Raw genomic sequence first — 21,177 nt, 5'->3', positions numbered from 1 at the left:
GATGTGTTTTAAAACATTGCTCAAAAAAGCAAAGAAGGAAATCGATCATGTCTCCTTATTGCTCCTTTCCATTTAATTTGACATTCTAGTTAAATGCTTTTCTCTCCCATCATATCTGGTTTATTTGAACTGAGAGTTAAAATTACATGCATCCTTTGATAGAGAGAGAAAGGAAAAGCCAAGAAAGAGAATACCAAAAAAGGCAAGGTCAGGAAACACATTTGGGAAGAGTCAGTGATGTTTCAGATAAACCCATGAGTATTCATAGCCCCCTTGTGAATTTATAAACACTTTGGCCAAAGAACACAAACATCAAGGCAATGAATTAAAGGTAACTTAGTCCTGCCTTGCAGTGCTTCCTGTTCAGGAAAATCAAACCTCTCGGCCCAAGTCAAGTAAAAAGTAGTTGTCATAGCTGTGGCACACTGAGCCCTTTCCTCATGTCTGACATCATGCTAAGCACTTTGCACACTTTATACACTCTCCATTTACTCCGTTATACAATCCTCACAGCACCATTATGTGACAGACATTTAACAAATGAGTTGAACAAGAAAGCTGGATTCAAACCTAGATTGGACTCAAAAGCCTGCTCATATCTACTAGATAGTGCCACAGGTTACAACATATAACCTGTTTGAAATCCATAAACCTTCTTATCACCAAATTGTATCTTCTCCTCTAGAGCTGAGAGTTACCATGGGGGGAGGAGGGAGAGTGTCTGAACCAAAGACCAGCATTTAGACCTGTTCAGAGGCTTCCCAGGCTCAATAGGAGAATTCAGTAATCAATGTGTTTTAAAAAGCTCTTGAATGGAGATACTTCAGACCCAAGATTCCCTGCCTGGCGCAACATAAAGGGTTGAGGACAATTAAACCTAGACGCAAATCCCAGGTCCATCTCTCAATTTCCATGTGCCTGCTCTCATCTTCAATTGTTTAATCTATAAACTGGAGATCAAGTAAAGAGGTTATTGAGTAAAACCCCACTCAACTGGTCCTTTCATTTAAAAATATAATGAAGCTCTTTGTGTTGCAAAAAATAGAAACTCGAGGCTCAAAACATTTGTCACTGAGTGGCATTTCTGCCCCAGTTCCTGTCTCCACTACCTAGTAGAGGGACTTTGGCCAAAATCTTTTTTTTTTTTTTTTTTTAATAGAGAAAGGTTAGGGATCCCTGGGTGGTGCAGCGGTTTAGCGCCTGCCTTTGGCCCAGGGCGCGATCCTGGAGACCCGGGATCGAATCCCATGTCAGGCTCCTGGTGCATGGAGCCTGCTTCTCCCTCTGCCTGTGTCTCTGCCTCTCTCTCTCTCTCTCTCTCTCTGTGACTATCATAAATAAATAAAAATTAAAAAAAAATAGAGAAAGGTTAGGAGGAGAGGGAAAGGGAGAGAGAATCTTAAGCAGGCTCCGTGCTCAGCACAGAGCCCAATGCAGGGCTCAGTCCCAGGACCCTGAGATCATGATCTGAGCCAAAATCAAGAGTCCCACACTCAACCAACTGAGTTGGATGCTCAACAATTCAGGCACCCCAACCTTGGGCAAATCCTTAACCTCTGCATCTCTATTGCCTCATTCCCAAAATGGGGATATTAGTGCCTGACCCTGCAGATTTTTATGGGGATTAAAATGGGTAATCATAGCCCTTGCAAGGATTGCCCAAAGCCGCCTGTGCCATTCAGCCATGCTCAACCCTACTATGTTCTTTGACATCACCATGGTCAGCAAGCCCTTGGGCCAGGTCTCCCTCAAGTCATTTACAGACAGCATAAAACCCTCATGCTCTGAGCATTGGAGAGAATGGATTTGGTTATAAAGGATCTGGCTTTCACAGGATTATTCAGGGATTTATGTGCCAGGGTGGTGACTTGACACACCAAAACGGCACTTGGTGGCAAATCCCTCTATGCTATGAAATCTGATGATGAGAATTTCATCCGGAAACACATCTTGTCTATGTCAAATTTACTTATTATTGAACTTTTGTGAGCCTCTTATTCCTTGTCTATAAAATAGAAATAACAGTCCTGGAAGAGTTGTTTTGAGGATCATATTTAGAGCACTAACACATGTATACGACCTAGAAAATGACTAGCTGACCTAATTAATTAAGGCATTTATTATCTTTTTGCCTCTGTGGGGCTAATTTTGCCAAGAAGAGAAGACAAAGACCCATGAAGATATACAAATCATCCCCATCAGAAAAATTATATTATCACACTATTTTCTCTGCTCAAATCCTGCTTAACAAGCTAGAACATTGTGCGAAACCTCAAGTCATGTATTTAAGAAAGACAAAGAAAGGAGTTGGCTACCTATATAGTACCATGACCCAGTGGGAACAATCTTGAGCCATTCATTCAATCAGTCCTCTCAATCTTTAATTTCTAATTGAGATGTGCTTTTTCTCGCCAAATTTCTGTAACTCCACTCTTCACTCACTTCTGTAGGTAAGTGGGACCCGGAGACCGCGGGAGCACTGAATTTTGACTTTCATAAATGGAACCAACACTGCAATGTTCCCCCCTTCCCACATCAGGGGAAAACTTCTACTTGGCTCAAGAAACTCAACTCAGATCCTACCAAACTAACTTATTTTAATTGAACTCAGTTTTCCAATACTTAATTGAAATGGAAAGTAGACATAACCCCCAGTGTCTGTGAGAACCATCTGGTGGCAGCCTCTCTGCTGAAGCCCTAAGCCGCCTACTTAGATTTCTGCATACATCTTTTGGGTCTGGGATGGAGATCTCACTGTGAATTTAAACTGTGGGTGAGACCAACCTTTTCACAGCTTTCTCTCAGCCCCTTATTTCAACATTAAGTCTTGGATTTATCTGCTTATATTATATCAGAATCCCTTGATCTAAGACCAGGTTTCCGGAGGAGGAGCAAGATGGCTGAAGAGTAGTGTCCCCAAGTCACCTGTCTCCACCAAATTACCTAGATAACCCTCAAATCATCCTGAAAATCTACGAACTCGGCCTGAGATTTAAAGAGAGACCAGCTGGAATGCTAGAGAAGAGTTCGTGCTTCTATCAAGGAAGGAAGACGGGGAAAAGAAATAAAGAAACAAAAGGCCTCCAAGGGGGAGGGCCCCATGAGGAGCCAGGCTGAGGCCGGGGCGAGTGTCCCCGGGACAGGAGAGCCCCGTCCCGGAGAAGCAGGAGCTGCACCAACCACCAACCTCGCAGGAGTTGGAGCAGGACCCAGGAGGGCGGGGATGCCCTCGGGCTCCCGGGGACACTAACAGACACCTGAGCCCCGGGAGAGCTCGCCAAGCTCCCTAAGGGCTGCAGCGCGCACGGGGACCCGGAGCAGCTCGGAGGGGCTCGGGCAGAGGAAGAGGCTCCGCGTAGGGGGCTGCGGGGCGGGAGCGCGAATCCACCAGCACAGGCTCCGGAGCACAGGGCGCCGGGACACAGCCCAGGATCCGGCCTCCCCCGGGACAGGCAGAGGCCGGGAGGCCCCAGGACAGTGAGGACGCTCCTGCCCCGAGCTCAGCAGATCAGCAGCCCTGCCCGGAGCCTCCAGGCCCTGCAGACGGAGAGCTCCGGAGTTCCTGCGGGGGCTGAATCCAGGTTTCCAGAGCTGCTGCAGCCACTGGGGTTGTTCCTCCTGGGGCCTCACGGGGTAAACAACCCCCACTGAGCCCTGCACCAGGCAGGGGCACAGCAGCTCCCCCAACTGCTAACACCTGAAAATCAGCACAACAGGCCCCTCCCCCAGAAGACCAGCTAGACGGACAAGTTCCAGGGGAAGCCAAGGGACTTAAAGTACACAGAATCAGAAGATACTCCCCCGCGGGTTTTTCTTTTCTTTTTTTTTTTTTTTTTTTTTTTGATTTCTGATTGCTTCCCCCACCCTTTTTTTTTTCACCTTTCTTTTTCTTTCTCTTTTTCTTCTCTTTTTTCCTTTTTTTCTTCCTTTTTTCTTTTTTCTTTTTCTCTTTTCTTTCCTTCTCTCTCTCTCTTTTTCTCCTTTTCCCAATACAACTTGTTTTTGGCCACTCTGCACTGAGCAAAATGACTAGAAGGAAAAACCTCACCTCAAAAGAATCAGAAACAGTCCTCTCTCCCACAGAGTTACAAAATCTGGATTCAATGTCAGAAAGCCAGTTCAGAGGCACTATTATACAGCTACTGGTGGCTCTAGAAAAAAGCATAAAGGACTCAAGAGACTTCATGACTGCAGAATTTAGATCCAATCAGGCAGAAATTAAAAATCAACTGAATGAGATGCAATCCAAACTAGAAGTCCTAACGACGAGGGTTAACGAGGTGGAAGAACAAGTGAGTGACATAGAAGACAAGTTGATGGCAAAGAGGGAAACTGAGGAAAAAAGAGACAGGCAATTAAATGACCATGAAGAGAAATTAAGGGAAATAAACGACGACCTGAGGAAGAAAAACCTACGTTTAATTGGGGTTCCCAAGGGCACCGAAAGGGACAGAGGGCCAGAATATGTATTTGAACAAATCCTAGCTGAAAACTTTCCTAATCTGGGAAGGGAAACAGGCATTCAGATCCAGGAAATAGAGAGATCCCCCCCTAAAATCAATAAAAACCATTCAACACCTCGACATTTAATAGTGAAGCTTGCAAATTCCAAAGACAAAGAGAAGATCCTTAAAGCAGCAAGAGACAAGAAAGCCCTGAATTTTATGGGGAGGAATATTAGGGTAACAGCAGACCTCTCCACAGAGACCTGGCAGGCCAGAAAGGGCTGGCAGGATGTATTCAGGTTCCTAAATGAGAAGAACATGCAACCAAGAATACTTTATCCAGCAAGGTTCTCATTCAAAATGGAAGGAGGGATAAAGAGCTTTCAAGACAGGCAGCAACTGAAAGAATATGTGACCTCCAAACCAGCTCTGCAAGAAATTTTAAGGGGGACTCTTAAAATTCCCCTTTAAGAAGTTCAGTGGAACAATCCACAAAAACAAGGACTGAATAGATATGATGACACTAAACTCATATCTGTCAATAGTAATTCTGAACGTGAATGGGCTTAATGACCCCATCAAAAAGGCACAGGGTTTCAGACTGGATAAAAAATCAGGACCCATCTATTTGCTGTCTACAAGAGACTCATTTTAGACAGAAGGACACCTACAACCTGAAAATAAAAGGTTGGAGAACCATTTACCATTCAAATGGTCCTTAAAAGAAAGTAGGGGTAGCCATCCTTATATCAGAAAAACTAAAATTTACCCTGAAGACTGTAGTGAGAGATGAAGAGGGACACTATCTCATACTTAAAGGATCTATCCAACAAGAGGACTTAACAATCCTCAATGTATATGCCCCGAATGTGGGAGCTGCCAAATATTTAAACCAATTAATAACCAAAGTGAAGAAATACTTAGATAATAATACACTTATACTTGGTGACTTCAATCTAGCTCTTTCTACCCTCGATAGGTCTTCTAACCACAACATCTCCAAAGAAACGAGAGCTTTAAATGATACACTGGACCAGATGGATTTCACAGATATCTACAGAACTTTACATCCAAACTCAACTGAATACACATTCTTCTCAAGTGCACATGGAACTTTCTCCAGAATAGACCACATATTGGGTCACAAATTGGGTCTGAACCAATACCAAAAGATTGGGATCGTCCCCTGCATATTCTCAGACCATAATGCCTTGAAATTAGAACTAAATCATAACAAGAAGTTTGGAAGGACCTCAAACACATGGAGGTTAAGGACCATCCTGCTAAAAGATGAAAGGGTCAAGCAGGAAATTAAGGAAGAATTAAAAAGATTCATGGAAACTAATGAGAATGAAGATACAACTGTTCAAAATCTTTGGGATGCAGCAAAAGCAGTCCTAAGGGGGAAATACATCACAATACAAGCATCCATTCAAAAACTGGAAAGAACTCAAATACAAAAGCTAACCTTACACATAAAGGAGCTAGAGAAAAAACAGCAGATGGACCCTATGCCCCGCAGAAGAAGAGAGCTAATTAAAATTCGAGCAGAACTCAACGAAATCGAGACCAGAAGAACTGTGGAACAGATCAACAGAACCAGGAGTTGGTTCTTCGAAAGAATTAATAAGATAGATACCATTAGCCACCTTATTAAAAAGAAGAGAGAGAAGACTCAAATTAATAAAATCATGAATGAGAAAGGAGAGATCACCACCAACACCAAGGAAATACAACGATTTTAAAAACATATTATGAACAGCTATACGCCAATAAATTAGGCAATCTAGAAGAAATGGACGCATTCCTGGAAAGCCACAAACTACCAAAACTGGAACAGGAAGAAATAGAAAACCTGAACAGGCCAATAACCAGGGAGGAAATTGAAGCAGTCATCAAAAACCTCCCAAGACACAAGAGTCCAGGGCCAGATGGCTTCCCAGGGGAATTTTATCAAACGTTTAAAGAAGAAACCATACCTATTCTCCTAAAGCTGTTTGGAAAGATAGAAAGAGATGGAGTACTTCCAAATTCGTTCTATGAGGCCATCATCACCTTAATTCCAAAACCAGACAAAGACCCCACCAAAAAGGAGAATTACAGACCAATATCCCTGATGAACATGGATGCAAAAATTCTCAACAAGATACTAGCCAATAGGATCCAACAGTACATTAAGAAAATTATTCACCATGACCAAGTAGGATTTATGCCCGGGACACAAGGCTGGTTCAACACCCGTAAAACAATCAATGTGATTCATCATATCAGCAAGAGAAAAACCAAGAACCATAGGATCCTCTCATTAGATGCAGAGAAAGCATTTGACAAAATACAGCATCCATTCCTGATCAAAACTCTTCAGAGTGTAGGGCTAGAGGGAACATTCCTCAACATCTTAAAAGCCATCTACGAAAAGCCCACAGCAAATATCATTCTCAATGGGGAAGCACTGGGAGCCTTTCCCCTAAGATCAGGAACAAGACAGGGATGTCCACTCTCACCACTGCTATTCAACATAGTACTGGAAGTCCTAGCCTCAGCAATCAGACAACAAAAAGACATTAAAGGCATTCAAATTGGCAAAGAAGTCAAACTCTCCCTCTCGCTGATGACATGATGATACTCTACATAGAAAACCCAAAAGCCTCCACCCCAAGATTGCTAGAACTCATACAGCAATTCAGTAGCGTGGCAGGATACAAAATCAATGCCCAGAAATCAATGGCATTTCTATACACTAACAATGAGACTGAAGAAAGAGAAATTAAGGAGTCAATCCCATTTACAATTACACCCAAAAGCATAAGATACCTAGGAATAAACCTAACCAAAGAGGTAAAGGATCTATACCCTAAAAACTATAGAACACTTCTGAAAGAAATTGAGGAAGACACAAAGAGATGGAAAAATATTCCATGCTCATGGATTGGCAGAATTAATATTGTGAAAATGTCAATGTTACCCAGGGCAATTTACACGTTTAATGCAATCCCTATCAAAATACCATGGACTTTCTTCAGAGAGTTAGAACAAATTATTTTAAGATTTGTGTGGAATCAGAAAAGACCCCGAATAGCCACGGGAATTTTAAAAAAGAAAACCATATCTGGGGGCATCACAATGCCAGATTTCAGGTTATACTACAAAGCTGTGGTCATCAAGACAGTGTGGTACTGGCACAAAAACAGACACATAGATCAATGGAACAGAATAGAGAACCCAGAAGTGGACCCTGAACTTTATGGTCAACTAATATTCGATAAAGGGGGAAAGACTATCCATTGGAAGAAAGACAGTCTCTTCAATAGATGGTGCTGGGAAAATTGGACATCCACATGCAGAAGAATGAAACTAGACCACTCTCTTTCACCATACACAAAGATAAACTCAAAATGGATGAAAGATCTAAATGTTAGACAAGATTCCATCAAAATCCTAGAGGAGAACACAGGCAACACCCTTTTTGAACTTGGCCACAGTAACTTCTTGCAAGATACATCCACGAAGGCAAAAGAAACAAAAGCAAAAAAAAAAAAAAAATGAACTATTGGGACTTCATCAAGATAAGAAGCTTTTGCACAGCAAAGGATACAGTCAACAAAACTCAAAGACAACCTACAGAATGGGAGAAGATATTTGCAAATGACGTATCAGATAAAGGGCTAGTTTCCAAGATCTATAAAGAACTTATTAAACTCAACACCAAAGAAACAATCCAATCATGAAATGGGCAAAAGACATGAAGAAGGAAGACAGAGGACATGGCCTCACAGAGGAAGACATAGACATGGCCAACGTGCACATGAGAAAATGCTCTGCCTCACTTGCCATCAGGGAAATACAAATCAAAACCACAATGAGATACCACCTCACACCAGTGAGAATGGGGAAAATTAACAAGGCAGGAAACCACAAATGTTGGAGAGGATGCGGAGAAAAGGGAACCCTCTTACACTGTTGGTGGGAATGTGAACCGGTGCAGCCACTCTGGAAAACTGTGTGGAGGTTCCTCAAAGAGTTAAAAATAGACCTGCCCTACGACCCAGCAATTGCACTGTTGGGGATTTACCCCAAAGATACAGATGCAATGAAATGCCGGGACACCTGCACCCCGATGTTTCTAGCAGCAATGTCCACAATAGCCAAACTGTGGAAGGAGCCTTGGTGTCCATCGAAAGGTGAATGGATAAAGAAGATGTGGTCTATGTATACAATGGAATATTACTCAGCCATTAGAAATGACAAATACCCACCATTTGCTTCAACGTGGATGAAACTGGAGGGTATTATGCTGAGTGAAGTAAGTCAATTGGAGAAGGACAAACAGTGTATGTTCTCCTTCATTTGGGGAATATAAATAATAGTGAAAGGGAATATAAGGGAAGGGAGAAGAAAGGTGTGGGAAATATCAGAAAGGGAGACAGAACATAAAGACTCCTAACTCTGGGAAACGAACTAGGGGTGGTGGAAGGGGAGGAGGGTGGGGGGTGGGGGTCAATGGGTGACGGGCACTGAGGGGGACACCTGACGGGATGAGCACTGGGTGTTATTCTGTATGTTGGTAAATTGAACACCAATAAAAAATTAATTTATTAAAAAAATAAAAATAAATAAAAAAGGAAAAACCTTTAAAAAAAAAATAAGACCAGTTTTCCCACCTGATGCCAAGAACTGCTGCTGGGCAATATGCACTATCTTTCTCCCCTCAGATTAACACCTTAGGGAGAAATTCTTATTACAAATTAAACTTTAATTTTTTCCAAACTCCTTAAAATAAGCTATTCAGTCTCACACTCATTAGGATGTTTGCTATCAAAAACAAAACAAAACAAAATGACAAGTGTTGGTGAGGATGTGGAGAAATCAGAACTCTCGTGCACAGCTCTTATGCATTGGCAGTAATGTAAAACAGCATGGCCACTATAAAAATTGACTTGATACACAAAAAGATAAACTCAAAATGGTTGAAAGACCTAAATATGAGACAAGAATCCATCAAAATCCTAGAGAAGTACACAGGCAACACCCTTTTTGAACTTAGCCACAGCAACTTCTTGTAAGATATATCTATGAAGGCAAAAGAGACAAAAGCAAAAATAAACTATTGGGACTTAATCAGGATAAAAAGCTTCTGCACAGAAGAAGAAAGAGTTAATAAAACTAAAAGTTAACCTACCGAATGGGAGAAGATATTTGCAAATGACATATCAGATAAAGGGCTAGTATCCAAGATCTATAAAGAACTTATCAAACTCAACACCCAAGAAACAAACAATCTAGTAATGAAACGGGCAGAAGACATGAAGAGAAATTTCACCAGAGAAGACATAGACATGGCCAACAAGCACATGAGAAAATGCTCCACATCACTTGGCATCAGGGAAATACAAATCAAAACCACAATGAGATACCACTTCACACTGGTCAAAATGGATAGAATTAACAAGACAGGAAACAACAAATGTTGGAGAGGATGTGGGAAAAGGGGAACCCTCTTGCACTGTTGGTGGGAATATGAACTGGTACAGCCACTCTGGAAAACAGTGTGGAGGGTCCTCAAGAAGTTAAAAATAGAACTACCCTATGACCTAGCAATTGTACTGCTGGGTATTTACCCCAAAGATACTAATGTAGTGAAATGGCAGGACACCTGCATCCCAATGTTCACAGCAGCAATGTCCACAATATCCAAACTGTGGAAGGAGCCACAATGTCCTTTAGCAGATAAATGGATAAAGTGATGTGGTCTATATACACAATGGAATATTACTTGGCCATCAGAAAGGATGAATACTCACCACTTGGTTTAACGTGGATGGAACTGGAGGGTATTATGCTGATTGAAATAAGTCAGTCAGAGAAGGACAGTCACAGAAAGGCAAATACTGTATGATTCTACTTATACTAGGTACCTAAAATAGTCAAATTCTCAGAGACAGAAAGTGGAATGGTGGTTTCCAGGGACTGGGGGAGATGGGAATGGGGGCTGTTGTTTAAAAGTATAGAGTTTTAGTTTAGTAAGATGAAAGGAGTTCTGGAGATTGATTATACAACAGTTAAGTACTAACACTACTGAACTGCATACTTACGAATGGTTAAAATGCCAAATCTTATGTAATGTGCATTTTATCATCATTAAAATTTTTGAACTATTTTTTTTAAGAAGCTATTCAACTTGCCAGCTGGTCACGTTTCCCTTTTGCATTGTTGTCTCACTAAAGTGTAAGTTGGTCTACAGCTCACCCTGTGGACATTCCCACCAGGTCAGGCAGCTGGAACCACAGTGAGTTTTGACCCATAGTTCCCCGCAAAGAAATAAATTGCCACTGAAGACAGAATAAAAATTGTGGAAAGAAGTCACGCCATTTGTCAGGTTAAAGAATGTCAAGGAATGAGAATACAAACCTAAAGAATGAAGGGAGGAGGGAGGGAGGGAGGAAGAAAGGATAGAAAGAAGGAAGGAAGGGAGAGAAGAAGGCAGGGAGAGATGATAGAGAGAGGGAGCGGGGAAGAAGAGAGAGGGAGAGAGGGAGGGAGGGAGGAAGGAAAGAAAAGTGAGCCAGTGCTCACAAAAGGAATTAAAGAAGACTGAGAAGGACTTTGCAGATATGCTGAGAAAGAGAAGCTCAGGAGAAAATGAGCTTCCTAATGAAAGAGGAGGCATACTAAATTAATTATGCCTTTGAAATATTGACCTCATTCCTTAAAGCTATCACAACCCTGAAAAGAAAGAAAAGGCATTTGTATGAGTTAGAAGTAATGGAGCCTGTGAGGAATTAGCCGTCTATCAAGACCAATAAAAGGATGTTTAGAGAACTGGAACAAATGCACATCAACAGGTCCCAGTGTCTCACTTACAGGCAATCTATTGAATTAGCACTTAGAATTTCTCTCCTAAAAAGAAATATAAACACCTCTGAAAGATCAGGGAAATAGCAATGTAGACTGCACAGCCCAAAGTAAAAAGAACCTTAAAACTGCAGACCTTTTATTCTGATGGCTCTAATAAAAGAGATAAAATGTATAAATATCAAGGCTCTCATTTTTTAATAAAGATTTTTATTATTTATTTTAGAGAGACAGTGCAAGGGCAGAGGGAGAGGGAGAGAGAGAATCTCAAACAGACTCCCCACTGAGTGTGGGGCCCAATGTGGGGCTCGATCTCAGGACCCTGAGAATCAAGAGTCAGATGCTCAACAAACTGAGGCACTCAGGTGCCCCTATCAAGGCCCTTATTAAAATAAACATTACATTGAGTCTCAGGGTTTGTTTTTTCAATCAAACAGATAAAGAGTGTTCATCGTTGGAATTCTTATTAAATCCCCTCTTTATTATTAATTAACTGAACACCCTGAGCAAGTTACTCTTGAAATTTAATTTTCTTAGTTCCATTTTCTTCTCTTCATGTTTGACTTCAAGAGTTTTTCTTTAATAGTGCCCGGTACGCCAGAAATGTCAATCACTATTGATCATTATTATCATTCCGTCTAGAACCAGTAGATCCTCCCCATCTCTTCCTCGAGTCCCCACTTCCTGAATCTGTTCACTTGAATCTGTTTCTCTGAGAAGTCACTGTACTCGCCAGGTGTGGCAGTCCACTCTGGGCACAGGGTGAGTGGCTTTGGAAAGCTTAGGTGCAAATCCCAGCTTTCCACTTACTAACTGTAGGACTTGAGGCAAGTCACTCAACTTCTCCACTTCTCTGTATCTGTGTTTCCTCAACCACAATATGGAGAAGATGAGGCCTATCTCTCAGGGCTATTGTTGAGGACTAAATGAGATTATGTATGTAAAGGATTTAACAGAGTAGACCATCAACAGCAAGCACTCTTGAAAAGGTATTATTATTGCTGTTATAATAATAATATGATCTCTGGATTTTATAAAAGGGAAGCTCTTTTGTGAAACCAGGCTGGCTGATGTATTCAGAGTAAAAGGGTAACATGAAAGAGCAAAGCTATATATTCTTTGGCCTAGTGTATTTGTTGATATCAAACCTAAATCTTTATACCTTCTTTTTAAAACTAAAAGTAGGCATAAGAATTAATTTAAAAAATAAAAAACTGGGGAGAGAGTGGGTTATTCACAATTTAGAATAAAATGGTTTACATTCAAATGTTTTTTTTTTTTCCCTAACAGCTATTAAAATCAGTGCAGAGAAAAGGAGGAGGTGATTTTAGTGAGGGAGGAAAAAGTTATGAATGATAAGTGGTGGCCTCTGAAAATAGGCCCAGGTCTGAGATTGCAGTAGAGGACTGCAGAGAGTACAGAGCTGCAGGGAGTCAGAAAATTAACAGGGGTACCCATTCACTTATCCATCCATCCATCCATCCATCCATCCACTTATTCAACCATTATCATTTAGCATCTACGACATGCAATGTCAAAGTCCCTAGCCACAAACACAAAGAGATACCATTCTTATATTAAGTCCAGATGACAGTGGGATAAATAAGCTTGTCATCAGCTCAGAGCAGTCTATAAGTACTATAACCTCAAGATATTCATTACTTTGGAAACACAGAATGACTGAGTGATGATGAGGGGAAATGTGGGAATAAGGGTAAAGTCATTGAATGGGTCCTAGTAAAAGTATATGAGCTATCTCCATGAGGTCTCAACAGGAGATGTGAAGGGGCAAATTTCAGGAAGAGGGAATGAAGGCATGAAGAAGTCTGACGGACTGGAGAGCCATAGGTAATTCGGTGTGATTCTCGCACAGGCCAGTTCCAAGAAAGAAGGGATGGGAAGTACACCAAACCTAATTGGACTCACTGAATGGTTTTTGGGCAAAGAAGTGACACAATCATATTTGCCTTTTAGAAAGAAGATTCTGACTGTCTTGGAAATGACCGGCTAGAAGAGATCAAGACTGAACACAGGGAGACCAGAGCCTGGAGGCTGTTAAAACACATCACAAGATGCTGACCACCTGAACTAAGGCAGCGGTAGCAGTAATGGAAGGTGGATGCATTTCAGAAAACAGAATTGATAGGATTTGCTGACCACAAGTCTGCAGGAAGAGCGTGGAACGAGAGTCGGGGTTCTGGTTTGGGTAACAGGGTGGACAAGAGTGATTCTAAAGTCAGAAAGACGGAGGGAGGAATGTAGGCACAGGGCAAGTCTTGAGCATGTGCCAAGTGCCAGCTTTCTATAGGAAAAGCGACTGGACTTAATTCATGTGAAAGAACAAGGGGAATAAAAAAGACTATAATAATTGCAAAAGACTGCTTTCTTATTCTCTTGTGTCACACAAATAATCTGAAGTCCGCATCCTTCCGTGTCCCAACTGCTTCCTGTAACTGAAGATTGGCAGGACAGCCCAGAAACAGCGTCAGTGCATAAGCAAGAGCACCATAAACTTCAATGAGCTTTAAAAAATAGCTAAATAAGCGCTAATTCCTCTCAACAGCTGGAACTTTCCCTCCTAGAGTTGTTAAGCATTGGCAACATACTTCTGTGGGTAAAGCCACGCAACATGAGCTGGAAGAAAAGACCCTTCTCAGATCATCCTGGTGAATACTCTGTGCCCTAAGGCTGGCCAGAACCTAGAGACAAGTCGGAACGTATACACGTCATGCCCACACCAACAGGCCCTCTACGCTGGGCAACAAGGAACCAAAAACGCCGTGAAGAGACCCCTGAAGTCTTCAAGAATCTACAGGAAGAGACCAGAAATCTTCACGCCGTAAGACAGCAGTCACCAGGAGTTCCAAGGCCAGGATACGACGAGCCATCCAGGCTGTCTTCCAATCATTCCCACACATTTATCTGACCTCCACGTGATTATCTAGCAAGAAAATAGTGTAAGAAGCTGCTGTTTACTGCAGGTTTACTAAGTACCAGGTCTATGCTAAATGCTTAATATTTAATACCGAAATTAATTCTCGTAACCACCACCCTGTGAAGGGAATACTATTATTTCCATGCCCATTGTAGAGATGGAGAAACTAAGGCTCAAAGAGGAGAAGTGATTTCTCCAAGGTTTTGCTGTAAGTGGCACAGCCAAGATTTGAGGAGGGATCTCCTTGCTGCCAAAACCAATTCTCTTAACCACTATGTTATAATGTCTTTATAATGACATTAGACCAGGCCCAATTTTTAACTTTGTCAGAAAAATCCTAAAACATGTGCCAACTTTGTTCAGAAACTGTAATCACCCTGGTTCAACTTTCCGTTTGGAGTCTGAAGACCTGACCGTTCATTAAGCCCACCCCGAGACAAACCGCCAATAAATGGGTGATTCCAAGTATAGGCTTAGGTTTTGGTGTTTGAACTAGAAAGATAGATAAATATTATTACTTAGAGTCATACAACTCGCTAATAAAGTATATTTCTGTAATACTTCCTCTGGGCTTTTTGCAGTAATGATTTTTTTTTTTTTTTTTAACATTCCTGCACTTTCCCCATTTTAATCTGTCCTGAATAGAACAATATTCTCGGTCAGTCAAAAGTGCCATTTCCTTTTACGGCCAAGGTTTTTCACAATGATACTAAATAATATAAATGATGTTTTATTTGATGGCTGTTTTATGCTTTCTGAAGCCTCTGGTGGGACGAGATGCTTGGGCTTCCCCTATAAATCTTGCCAGCTCCCAGATCGGTTGCAGCTGTCAAGATCCCCCCTGGAAAATTTAAATCTCTGCTTAAAACATTAACTTCTTCATTTAATTTTTTATTGCTAAGGGTTTACAGCTGACTTTATGGCCCTAGGATGATTAATTTTTAATGCCTTTCTTTCTTTCTTCTTTGATCAACTTCCTCCATTTTCAATTTGAATGCAATCGTACCTTTCCGAAAAGCATTTGTCACTTGCTGGTTTGCATATTTCAGGCAACCAGAGGTGGCTGGTGCAGAGTGGAAGGCAGGCACCCCAACACAGAATAAATGAAAGACAGTAACTTTATGCCTTTCATGTGACTCCTGTTGATAGCAAATTCTCCAGCACGAGTAAATCTTATAGTTCTAGGTCTTGGCAGGCAATGAATTCCCTGAGAGGGTTGTGCTACTAAAGCCTGTCATTGTCATGCACAAGGTATGGATTGAGTCACGTCTTTCAAACTCTGTGAACCATAATTAGGGGAAACAAATATGAGAAACATAACCTAAAAACAATTCATACCTTCTCCCACCCACCCACCAAAACACAAAACACAACCAAACAAAGCCAAAAGTCATTGGAGATTTGGTTTGCAAGTCAAAAAGTCCTTGGCTTTTACTTTTCACACAGCATATAGCCATTTAAATGTTGTAGCATATTTAATGACAGAGGGAAAATGTTCACTATAAATTCAGGGGAAAGAAGCAGGTTATAAGAGAAAATATGGAATATTTCTTAAGAAGGTATATTTATGCATAAAAAGACTGGGAAAATTAATAATCATTCTCTGTAGGGATGAAAGAAATAAGCACTGATTTTGTTCTTTGTTTCTCTGTGCCTTCCAAGTTTTCTATATGACTACATATTTTGTAATTAAAAAAAAAATGAGAAATATTTAAAATAAATGAAGAACCTGAGACCAAGTTCTTGAAAGCATAAAGGAGAAATGAGAGATGTCAAGAATAAATTCGTGATATTTATCAATATACTGAGGGCACTGATAGGAGCATTATATTCCTAATTGGTAAGGTCGTAGAAGTTTTGCCCACATTTTGCAAGCATGAAAACGGGCTCAGAAATTGCCAAGTTTGCAAAGATTAGACTCGAGGTAAATAAATCCCAGATCCCTATGACTTCAAAATGCACGCTCTTATCGCTGTGTTCTACCGCCTTAATAAGTACATTTCTACACACAATTGAGCTACCACATAGATTCAATTATTTTATAGGGGAGAACTATTGACTCCCAGCCCCAGTGCTAAATCCAGAGCATATTTCTAACCACCTTTAGCATTGCTTTTTAAAAATATATGTGCATGTGTAAAATAACACATTAATGCTTCCCATTACAATTTATGGGCACGTTACAATTTATGATGCATTTTTCACAACCATCAGTCTCCTTAACTATTTGATTTATTTCATTATGTAATTACAGTATCAGCTATATTTAACATATCTAATATCCTGTGTAGAGAAATAAATATATAAATCAAAAATGAAAACCTCTCCTCTGTTCCAATTTTGTCTCTAAATAAACTAAACCGTATATATTTATGGAACCAGTTACTGAGTTGGTAAGTTGTGACAACTGCTGTTTGCTGATTAATATTTTCCCCCGATATTATAAATTATTGGTGTTCTCCTTTGTTGGGTGGAGCTGTTACTAGCTGGCACTGGCCTGAGCCCATCTAAGTCACCATTTGACAGAAAACCCATAAGCAAACTCTTCTAAGTTGACAACCATTGGGTCATTTGTAGTCTTAAATTGTGAACTTCTCTTACCAACAGTAATGTGTTATTTATGGCACCAAAACCTCTCAGCTTCTGCTCAAGTAACAGCAATTACATCCCAATTTTTTTGCTAGTTCTTATAAGAATGTCTAAATATTCTCTGTACTCAATTACTCTATAATCAACTAAGTCACAACAGAAATCATTTGGTGGCTTGTCATAGTTAATTAGGTCAAATCTAAGCCTCCCGGCTTGTGTGCTTGAATCCTCACTATCCTACACTTGTTATGAATGTCTTCAGTTTCCTCATCTGTTAAATGGGGATTATGATGGTTATTACAGGACTCAAATAAGTCACCATACATGGTGCCTGGGAGTAAAGCCTCATGTGAACATTAGCTCTCACATTTATTAAAATGAACATAGTTGGTACTCACGATAGGTGGGTATTCCACAGATTTTCAAAGAGTTAAGTAACTAAATGGAAATGCGATTCATCCCTCACGACTCCAGTCATCCCCACCTTCCTCTTTATCTCAGGAGTACCCCGGGTGCAAGGAAGCCTGCAGTGTCTGGCCATTGCTGCAATGTCCACTATTTTGGTCACACTCCCACCCCCATTCTTCCTGTTTCTCCAAGTCTCTCAGGTCCCAAATCCCATAGATATTGTAGTTCCTGCAAGCAAAAACACAACGGTGACTCCAGGGTAGAGCACCCTTCACTGCAGCGGACCACTGCAATATACCTGGGCTCCACCACCAGTGATATTTGCTTGTCAAGGTGTAAAGCATCCCTGCCATGCCGTCTACCTCCCCTACCAAGGTCGAGGCTTGCTCTGGCATAAAGGAAACATAGCAGCAGAAGCCAAGGGACAAGAGCCAGGGGACAGGAGCCAGCCAGGCCAGCTGGCGGGCACAAAGGCAGCCCCCAGTAGTATCCACCCCAGATCTGGAGCTAAGACTGTGTAGTGGGAGAAAACAAGGTATAGAATTGTGTGGTCCCGGGAGGCTTTTATGGGAGAGCTCTGGAGCAAGAACTCCAGGGTGTGTAGGGTGGCTCGGATACCAACCAATCAGATAGAACACCGAAGCAGCATCCAGGGATGTCCTCTCCACCAGGCATGAACCCTGGAGATGATGGCATGCAGGAATATCCAGGAAATTCCAAGGTTGAGCAGAAAGGGCAGCCTGGTAGCAGGAGGCATGTGAGAGAAGCAATAGTGATTTACCAACCACCCACCGGAAGACCACACTGGTGTGTAAGAACCAAAGCTAAGCCTGCTCCTTGAAACCCATAGCCTTCAATTGTACAACCCTCCAGTTGCACCCTCCCACCACAACTTCTGCACAACTGCCTACCATGTAGATGTCCATCCATATGAACATGAGAAATTTGGTGACAACACAGAAAACAAGATGATTTTCCACGATAAGGAGAGGAAAAATCCAATTTGAGTCCATCAGTCATACTGAAAAGGACTTTTAGTTATTGCCACATAACTGACTTTCCTTAGTGCCTATAATCTTTACTCAGAGGTCCATATGTTTTGTTTGTTTGTTTGTTTGTTTGTTTTTTCTGTAAAGGGTCAAAGAGTAAATATTTTGGGCTTTGCAGAACACATGGGCCTTCTCTCAACTGTTCCACTCTGTTGCTAGGGCAAAAGTAGCCATAAGTAACAATAAATGAATGGGTGTGGCTGTGTTGAAAAAAAAAAACTTTATTTAAACCGCTGAGTCCTCACAGAATGTCCAGCACAAAATAGACACAGGCAGATGCCTATGTGTGAAGAATGGTTTATTTGACTATTTGTCCTTTAGTTTTGAGAACAGAATCCAGCTCTGTTGCTAGATAGAGCTTTTGCCCTTCCCCCTACAAACGGAAATACAAAATTCAAAGTTTACTGGTCGAGGGGAGGAGTGGTGCTGTGTGTGAAGTTTGCATAAGAGCAAAAAACAGCCTTGAATTCTATTCAAGGTTCAAAATTTTGAAACCTCAAAATATTTGGGGGAGGTTATAGGGTGTCCCTGATTAAGGCCTATTGGCAGGAAAGCTCTCAAGAACATGAAAATCACCATAAGTGTGAGGGATGACATTGCTTCTGGATTTGCCAAGAGGCTAATCCCAGACCATGTAGTCTAGCAACATACGCACTTAGAGTCCTCAGGCAATGTGTTGAGCTAATTGAAAAATCTGGCTGGAGAAACTGCTATTCTACTGAGTCAGTGTTGGCATGGGGCACCTACATCTAAGCAATACTCCGGACCATTTCCCCCCTAACTCCTTCTACGCTGTCACAAATCAGCTTCCACTCAATCCCTATGGACTGGACCATGCAGGAGGCAGCCTTTCATGAAGTACCAATAAAGAGCAGGCCTTTGAAGAGAAAGACAGAGCCAAGGCTCACCATCTGCAACCACTTAGCACCCCAGGCTTCTTGTATCCATCATGAGAACATTCTCAGAGAAAAGACTGCATTTCCTGTTACTCTGAGCAAGGAGGATACTAAATATTGCATACTGGTGTATCCCTGTCTAGTGACATTTATTCATCCTAACAAACGAATAATATAGGCTCCCTCTAATTACAAACTTATCAGTAATTTTTTTTGTATGAAAAGATGAATGAATGAAGGAATGATAAAACACGGGCATGGTACAGCAAAACGACGTCTGCAACAGAATTCCAAGTCTTTGGCTTCAAAAGATTTTTAAATCCAATGTCCCCGAGATCTTCTCCTGGCCTGACTTTCAATGCATGCCTTGTATGGTTTTGTGCATCATGAAGTGAAGTACCTGGCAATCTGGTTACATGAGAGTCGACACAAGCTAATAGCTTTTAGAAATTTCTTTTTCACCCTTAATGAGCACAAGTTCACAGCACACAGGCCTTGCAATCTACACATCACCATGGAAATACTTTTGGCATAGCACTGTGTCTTCTCCTGGGAAGCTGTCAGAACCGAAACAGTGACAGCCTACATTTTGTTACAGTGCGTCTGTCAGGTATAACCCAGTGGTTTTGCTCGGTGGCCTCTAAATCTGCCTGTCAATCCTCACAGGTTTTTTGGAGCCACCTCACCCCCATCACCCCGCCAGCCTCCAACACCCAGAAAACACTACACCAAACTCTGTCAAAGAAAATCATACAAACATTTAAAGGACCAAAGGGCTGATCAGAACAGACATTTGATATTATAGGACTTGTAGATCAACTTATGAACTGTGTGATATATGGTCTAGGAATCAAGGGGCAATAACTGTTTTATGGGGAAGATCATAAACCTGTCAAATGCTCTAACCCCCACGTGCATAAGAGACCGCTGGTGCCAAGGAGGGTTATTGTCACAAACAGACCCTGTACAACAAAGCTAATGCATTTCTAATATTGCTATTGTCTTTTTAACAGCCCCCCTCCAAAAAAGAATTTCATTTTTTTCTGACATTTCCAATACAATCGTTTACACAGCTGGGTAGAAGTAACTCTCTCTCAACAGGCCAGCTGAGAGATTTGTCCTATGATTCTGACATTCCTGCTACACCCCAGAATGCCCAACCCCAGCATTCCCGGGGACCTTAGCATGTGTTTTCAATCTCTGGTCTCTTTATCTCCATCAGATGCTTTCTGCCATTTGAACACTCATCAATTTTTTCCAGAAAGCCATATGAAACGGCATTCTGTGACACAGCGGTACAAGACCTACTGAGACTTCATCAAAACATATAGGACAAATGTCTCATTAGGCAAGGAGTGCTGGCTGGACGAGAGTCTCTGTTGCACACAGAGTCATGCTTTATTGGCAGAATGATAGTAGCTTCCAGCAAAATCTCCCATCTATTTTGATGTTTTGACAGTTTCAGTATCAAGGTAAATGTATACGTAAGACTCAGACATTCATCCAAGTTGTTTGACCTTGGGCAAGTCACTACATCACTCAGAGGATCTGTCGGAGTGGTAGGGATATTGATACCTGTCAGTCCACCTGAAGGGATGTGGGGAGTATCGAAAGAGAAAACAGAGCCAAGTGCACTCTGTAAACTATACAAAGAAAGCAGAATAACACAGTAGATGACGAGGGGAGGCCCTGGATCAAGCAAGTGGGTGAGAATCCTGACTGCCCGTTACAGAGCCAGAGACTATTTACTGCACCTCTCTGAGCCTCCATTTCTACCCCTATATAAAGGGACAATAGTATTATCTTAAATATAAGCAAGTGCACTGCTTGGTGCATAGTAGGTACACAATACATGAATGAAAATATATCTTATCTATGAGTATAGATATTCTTTTAAATGGGGTTTGAGGAGAAAGTAGATATGAACACGTGTGTTCAGACCTCCATATTTAACCAAAGGAGGTTACATTCCTTTTTTAAGCCTGCCTTCATAATATACCCAC

At 41.4% G+C, this 21,177-nt stretch overlaps 1 long non-coding RNA gene across 25 annotated transcripts in view; it reads right to left on the bottom strand.

Moving 5' to 3' along the window:
• Positions 1–21,177, bottom strand: part of LOC144292805 (uncharacterized) — a 230,447-nt gene that overhangs the window by 185,691 nt on the left and 23,579 nt on the right. For 16 of the 25 annotated variants that reach the window (XR_013360189.1, XR_013360190.1, XR_013360174.1 and 13 more), the window contains exons 2-3: positions 17,852–17,969; positions 17,205–17,457 (exon numbers count right to left, since the gene is read on the bottom strand). The exons of 6 other annotated variants lie outside the window; for them this stretch is intronic. This is a non-coding gene — a long non-coding RNA (uncharacterized LOC144292805). The remainder of the gene's footprint in view (positions 1–17,204; positions 17,458–17,851; positions 17,970–21,177) is intronic. 3 more of the 25 variants (XR_013360178.1, XR_013360181.1, XR_013360182.1) reach the window with 1 other exon arrangement.

The sequence above is a fragment of the Canis aureus genome, chromosome 21, assembly GCF_053574225.1.
Source record: "Canis aureus isolate CA01 chromosome 21, VMU_Caureus_v.1.0, whole genome shotgun sequence".
Taxonomy (NCBI): Eukaryota; Metazoa; Chordata; class Mammalia; order Carnivora; family Canidae; genus Canis; species Canis aureus.
This window is presented reverse-complemented; position numbering and strand designations above follow the sequence as displayed.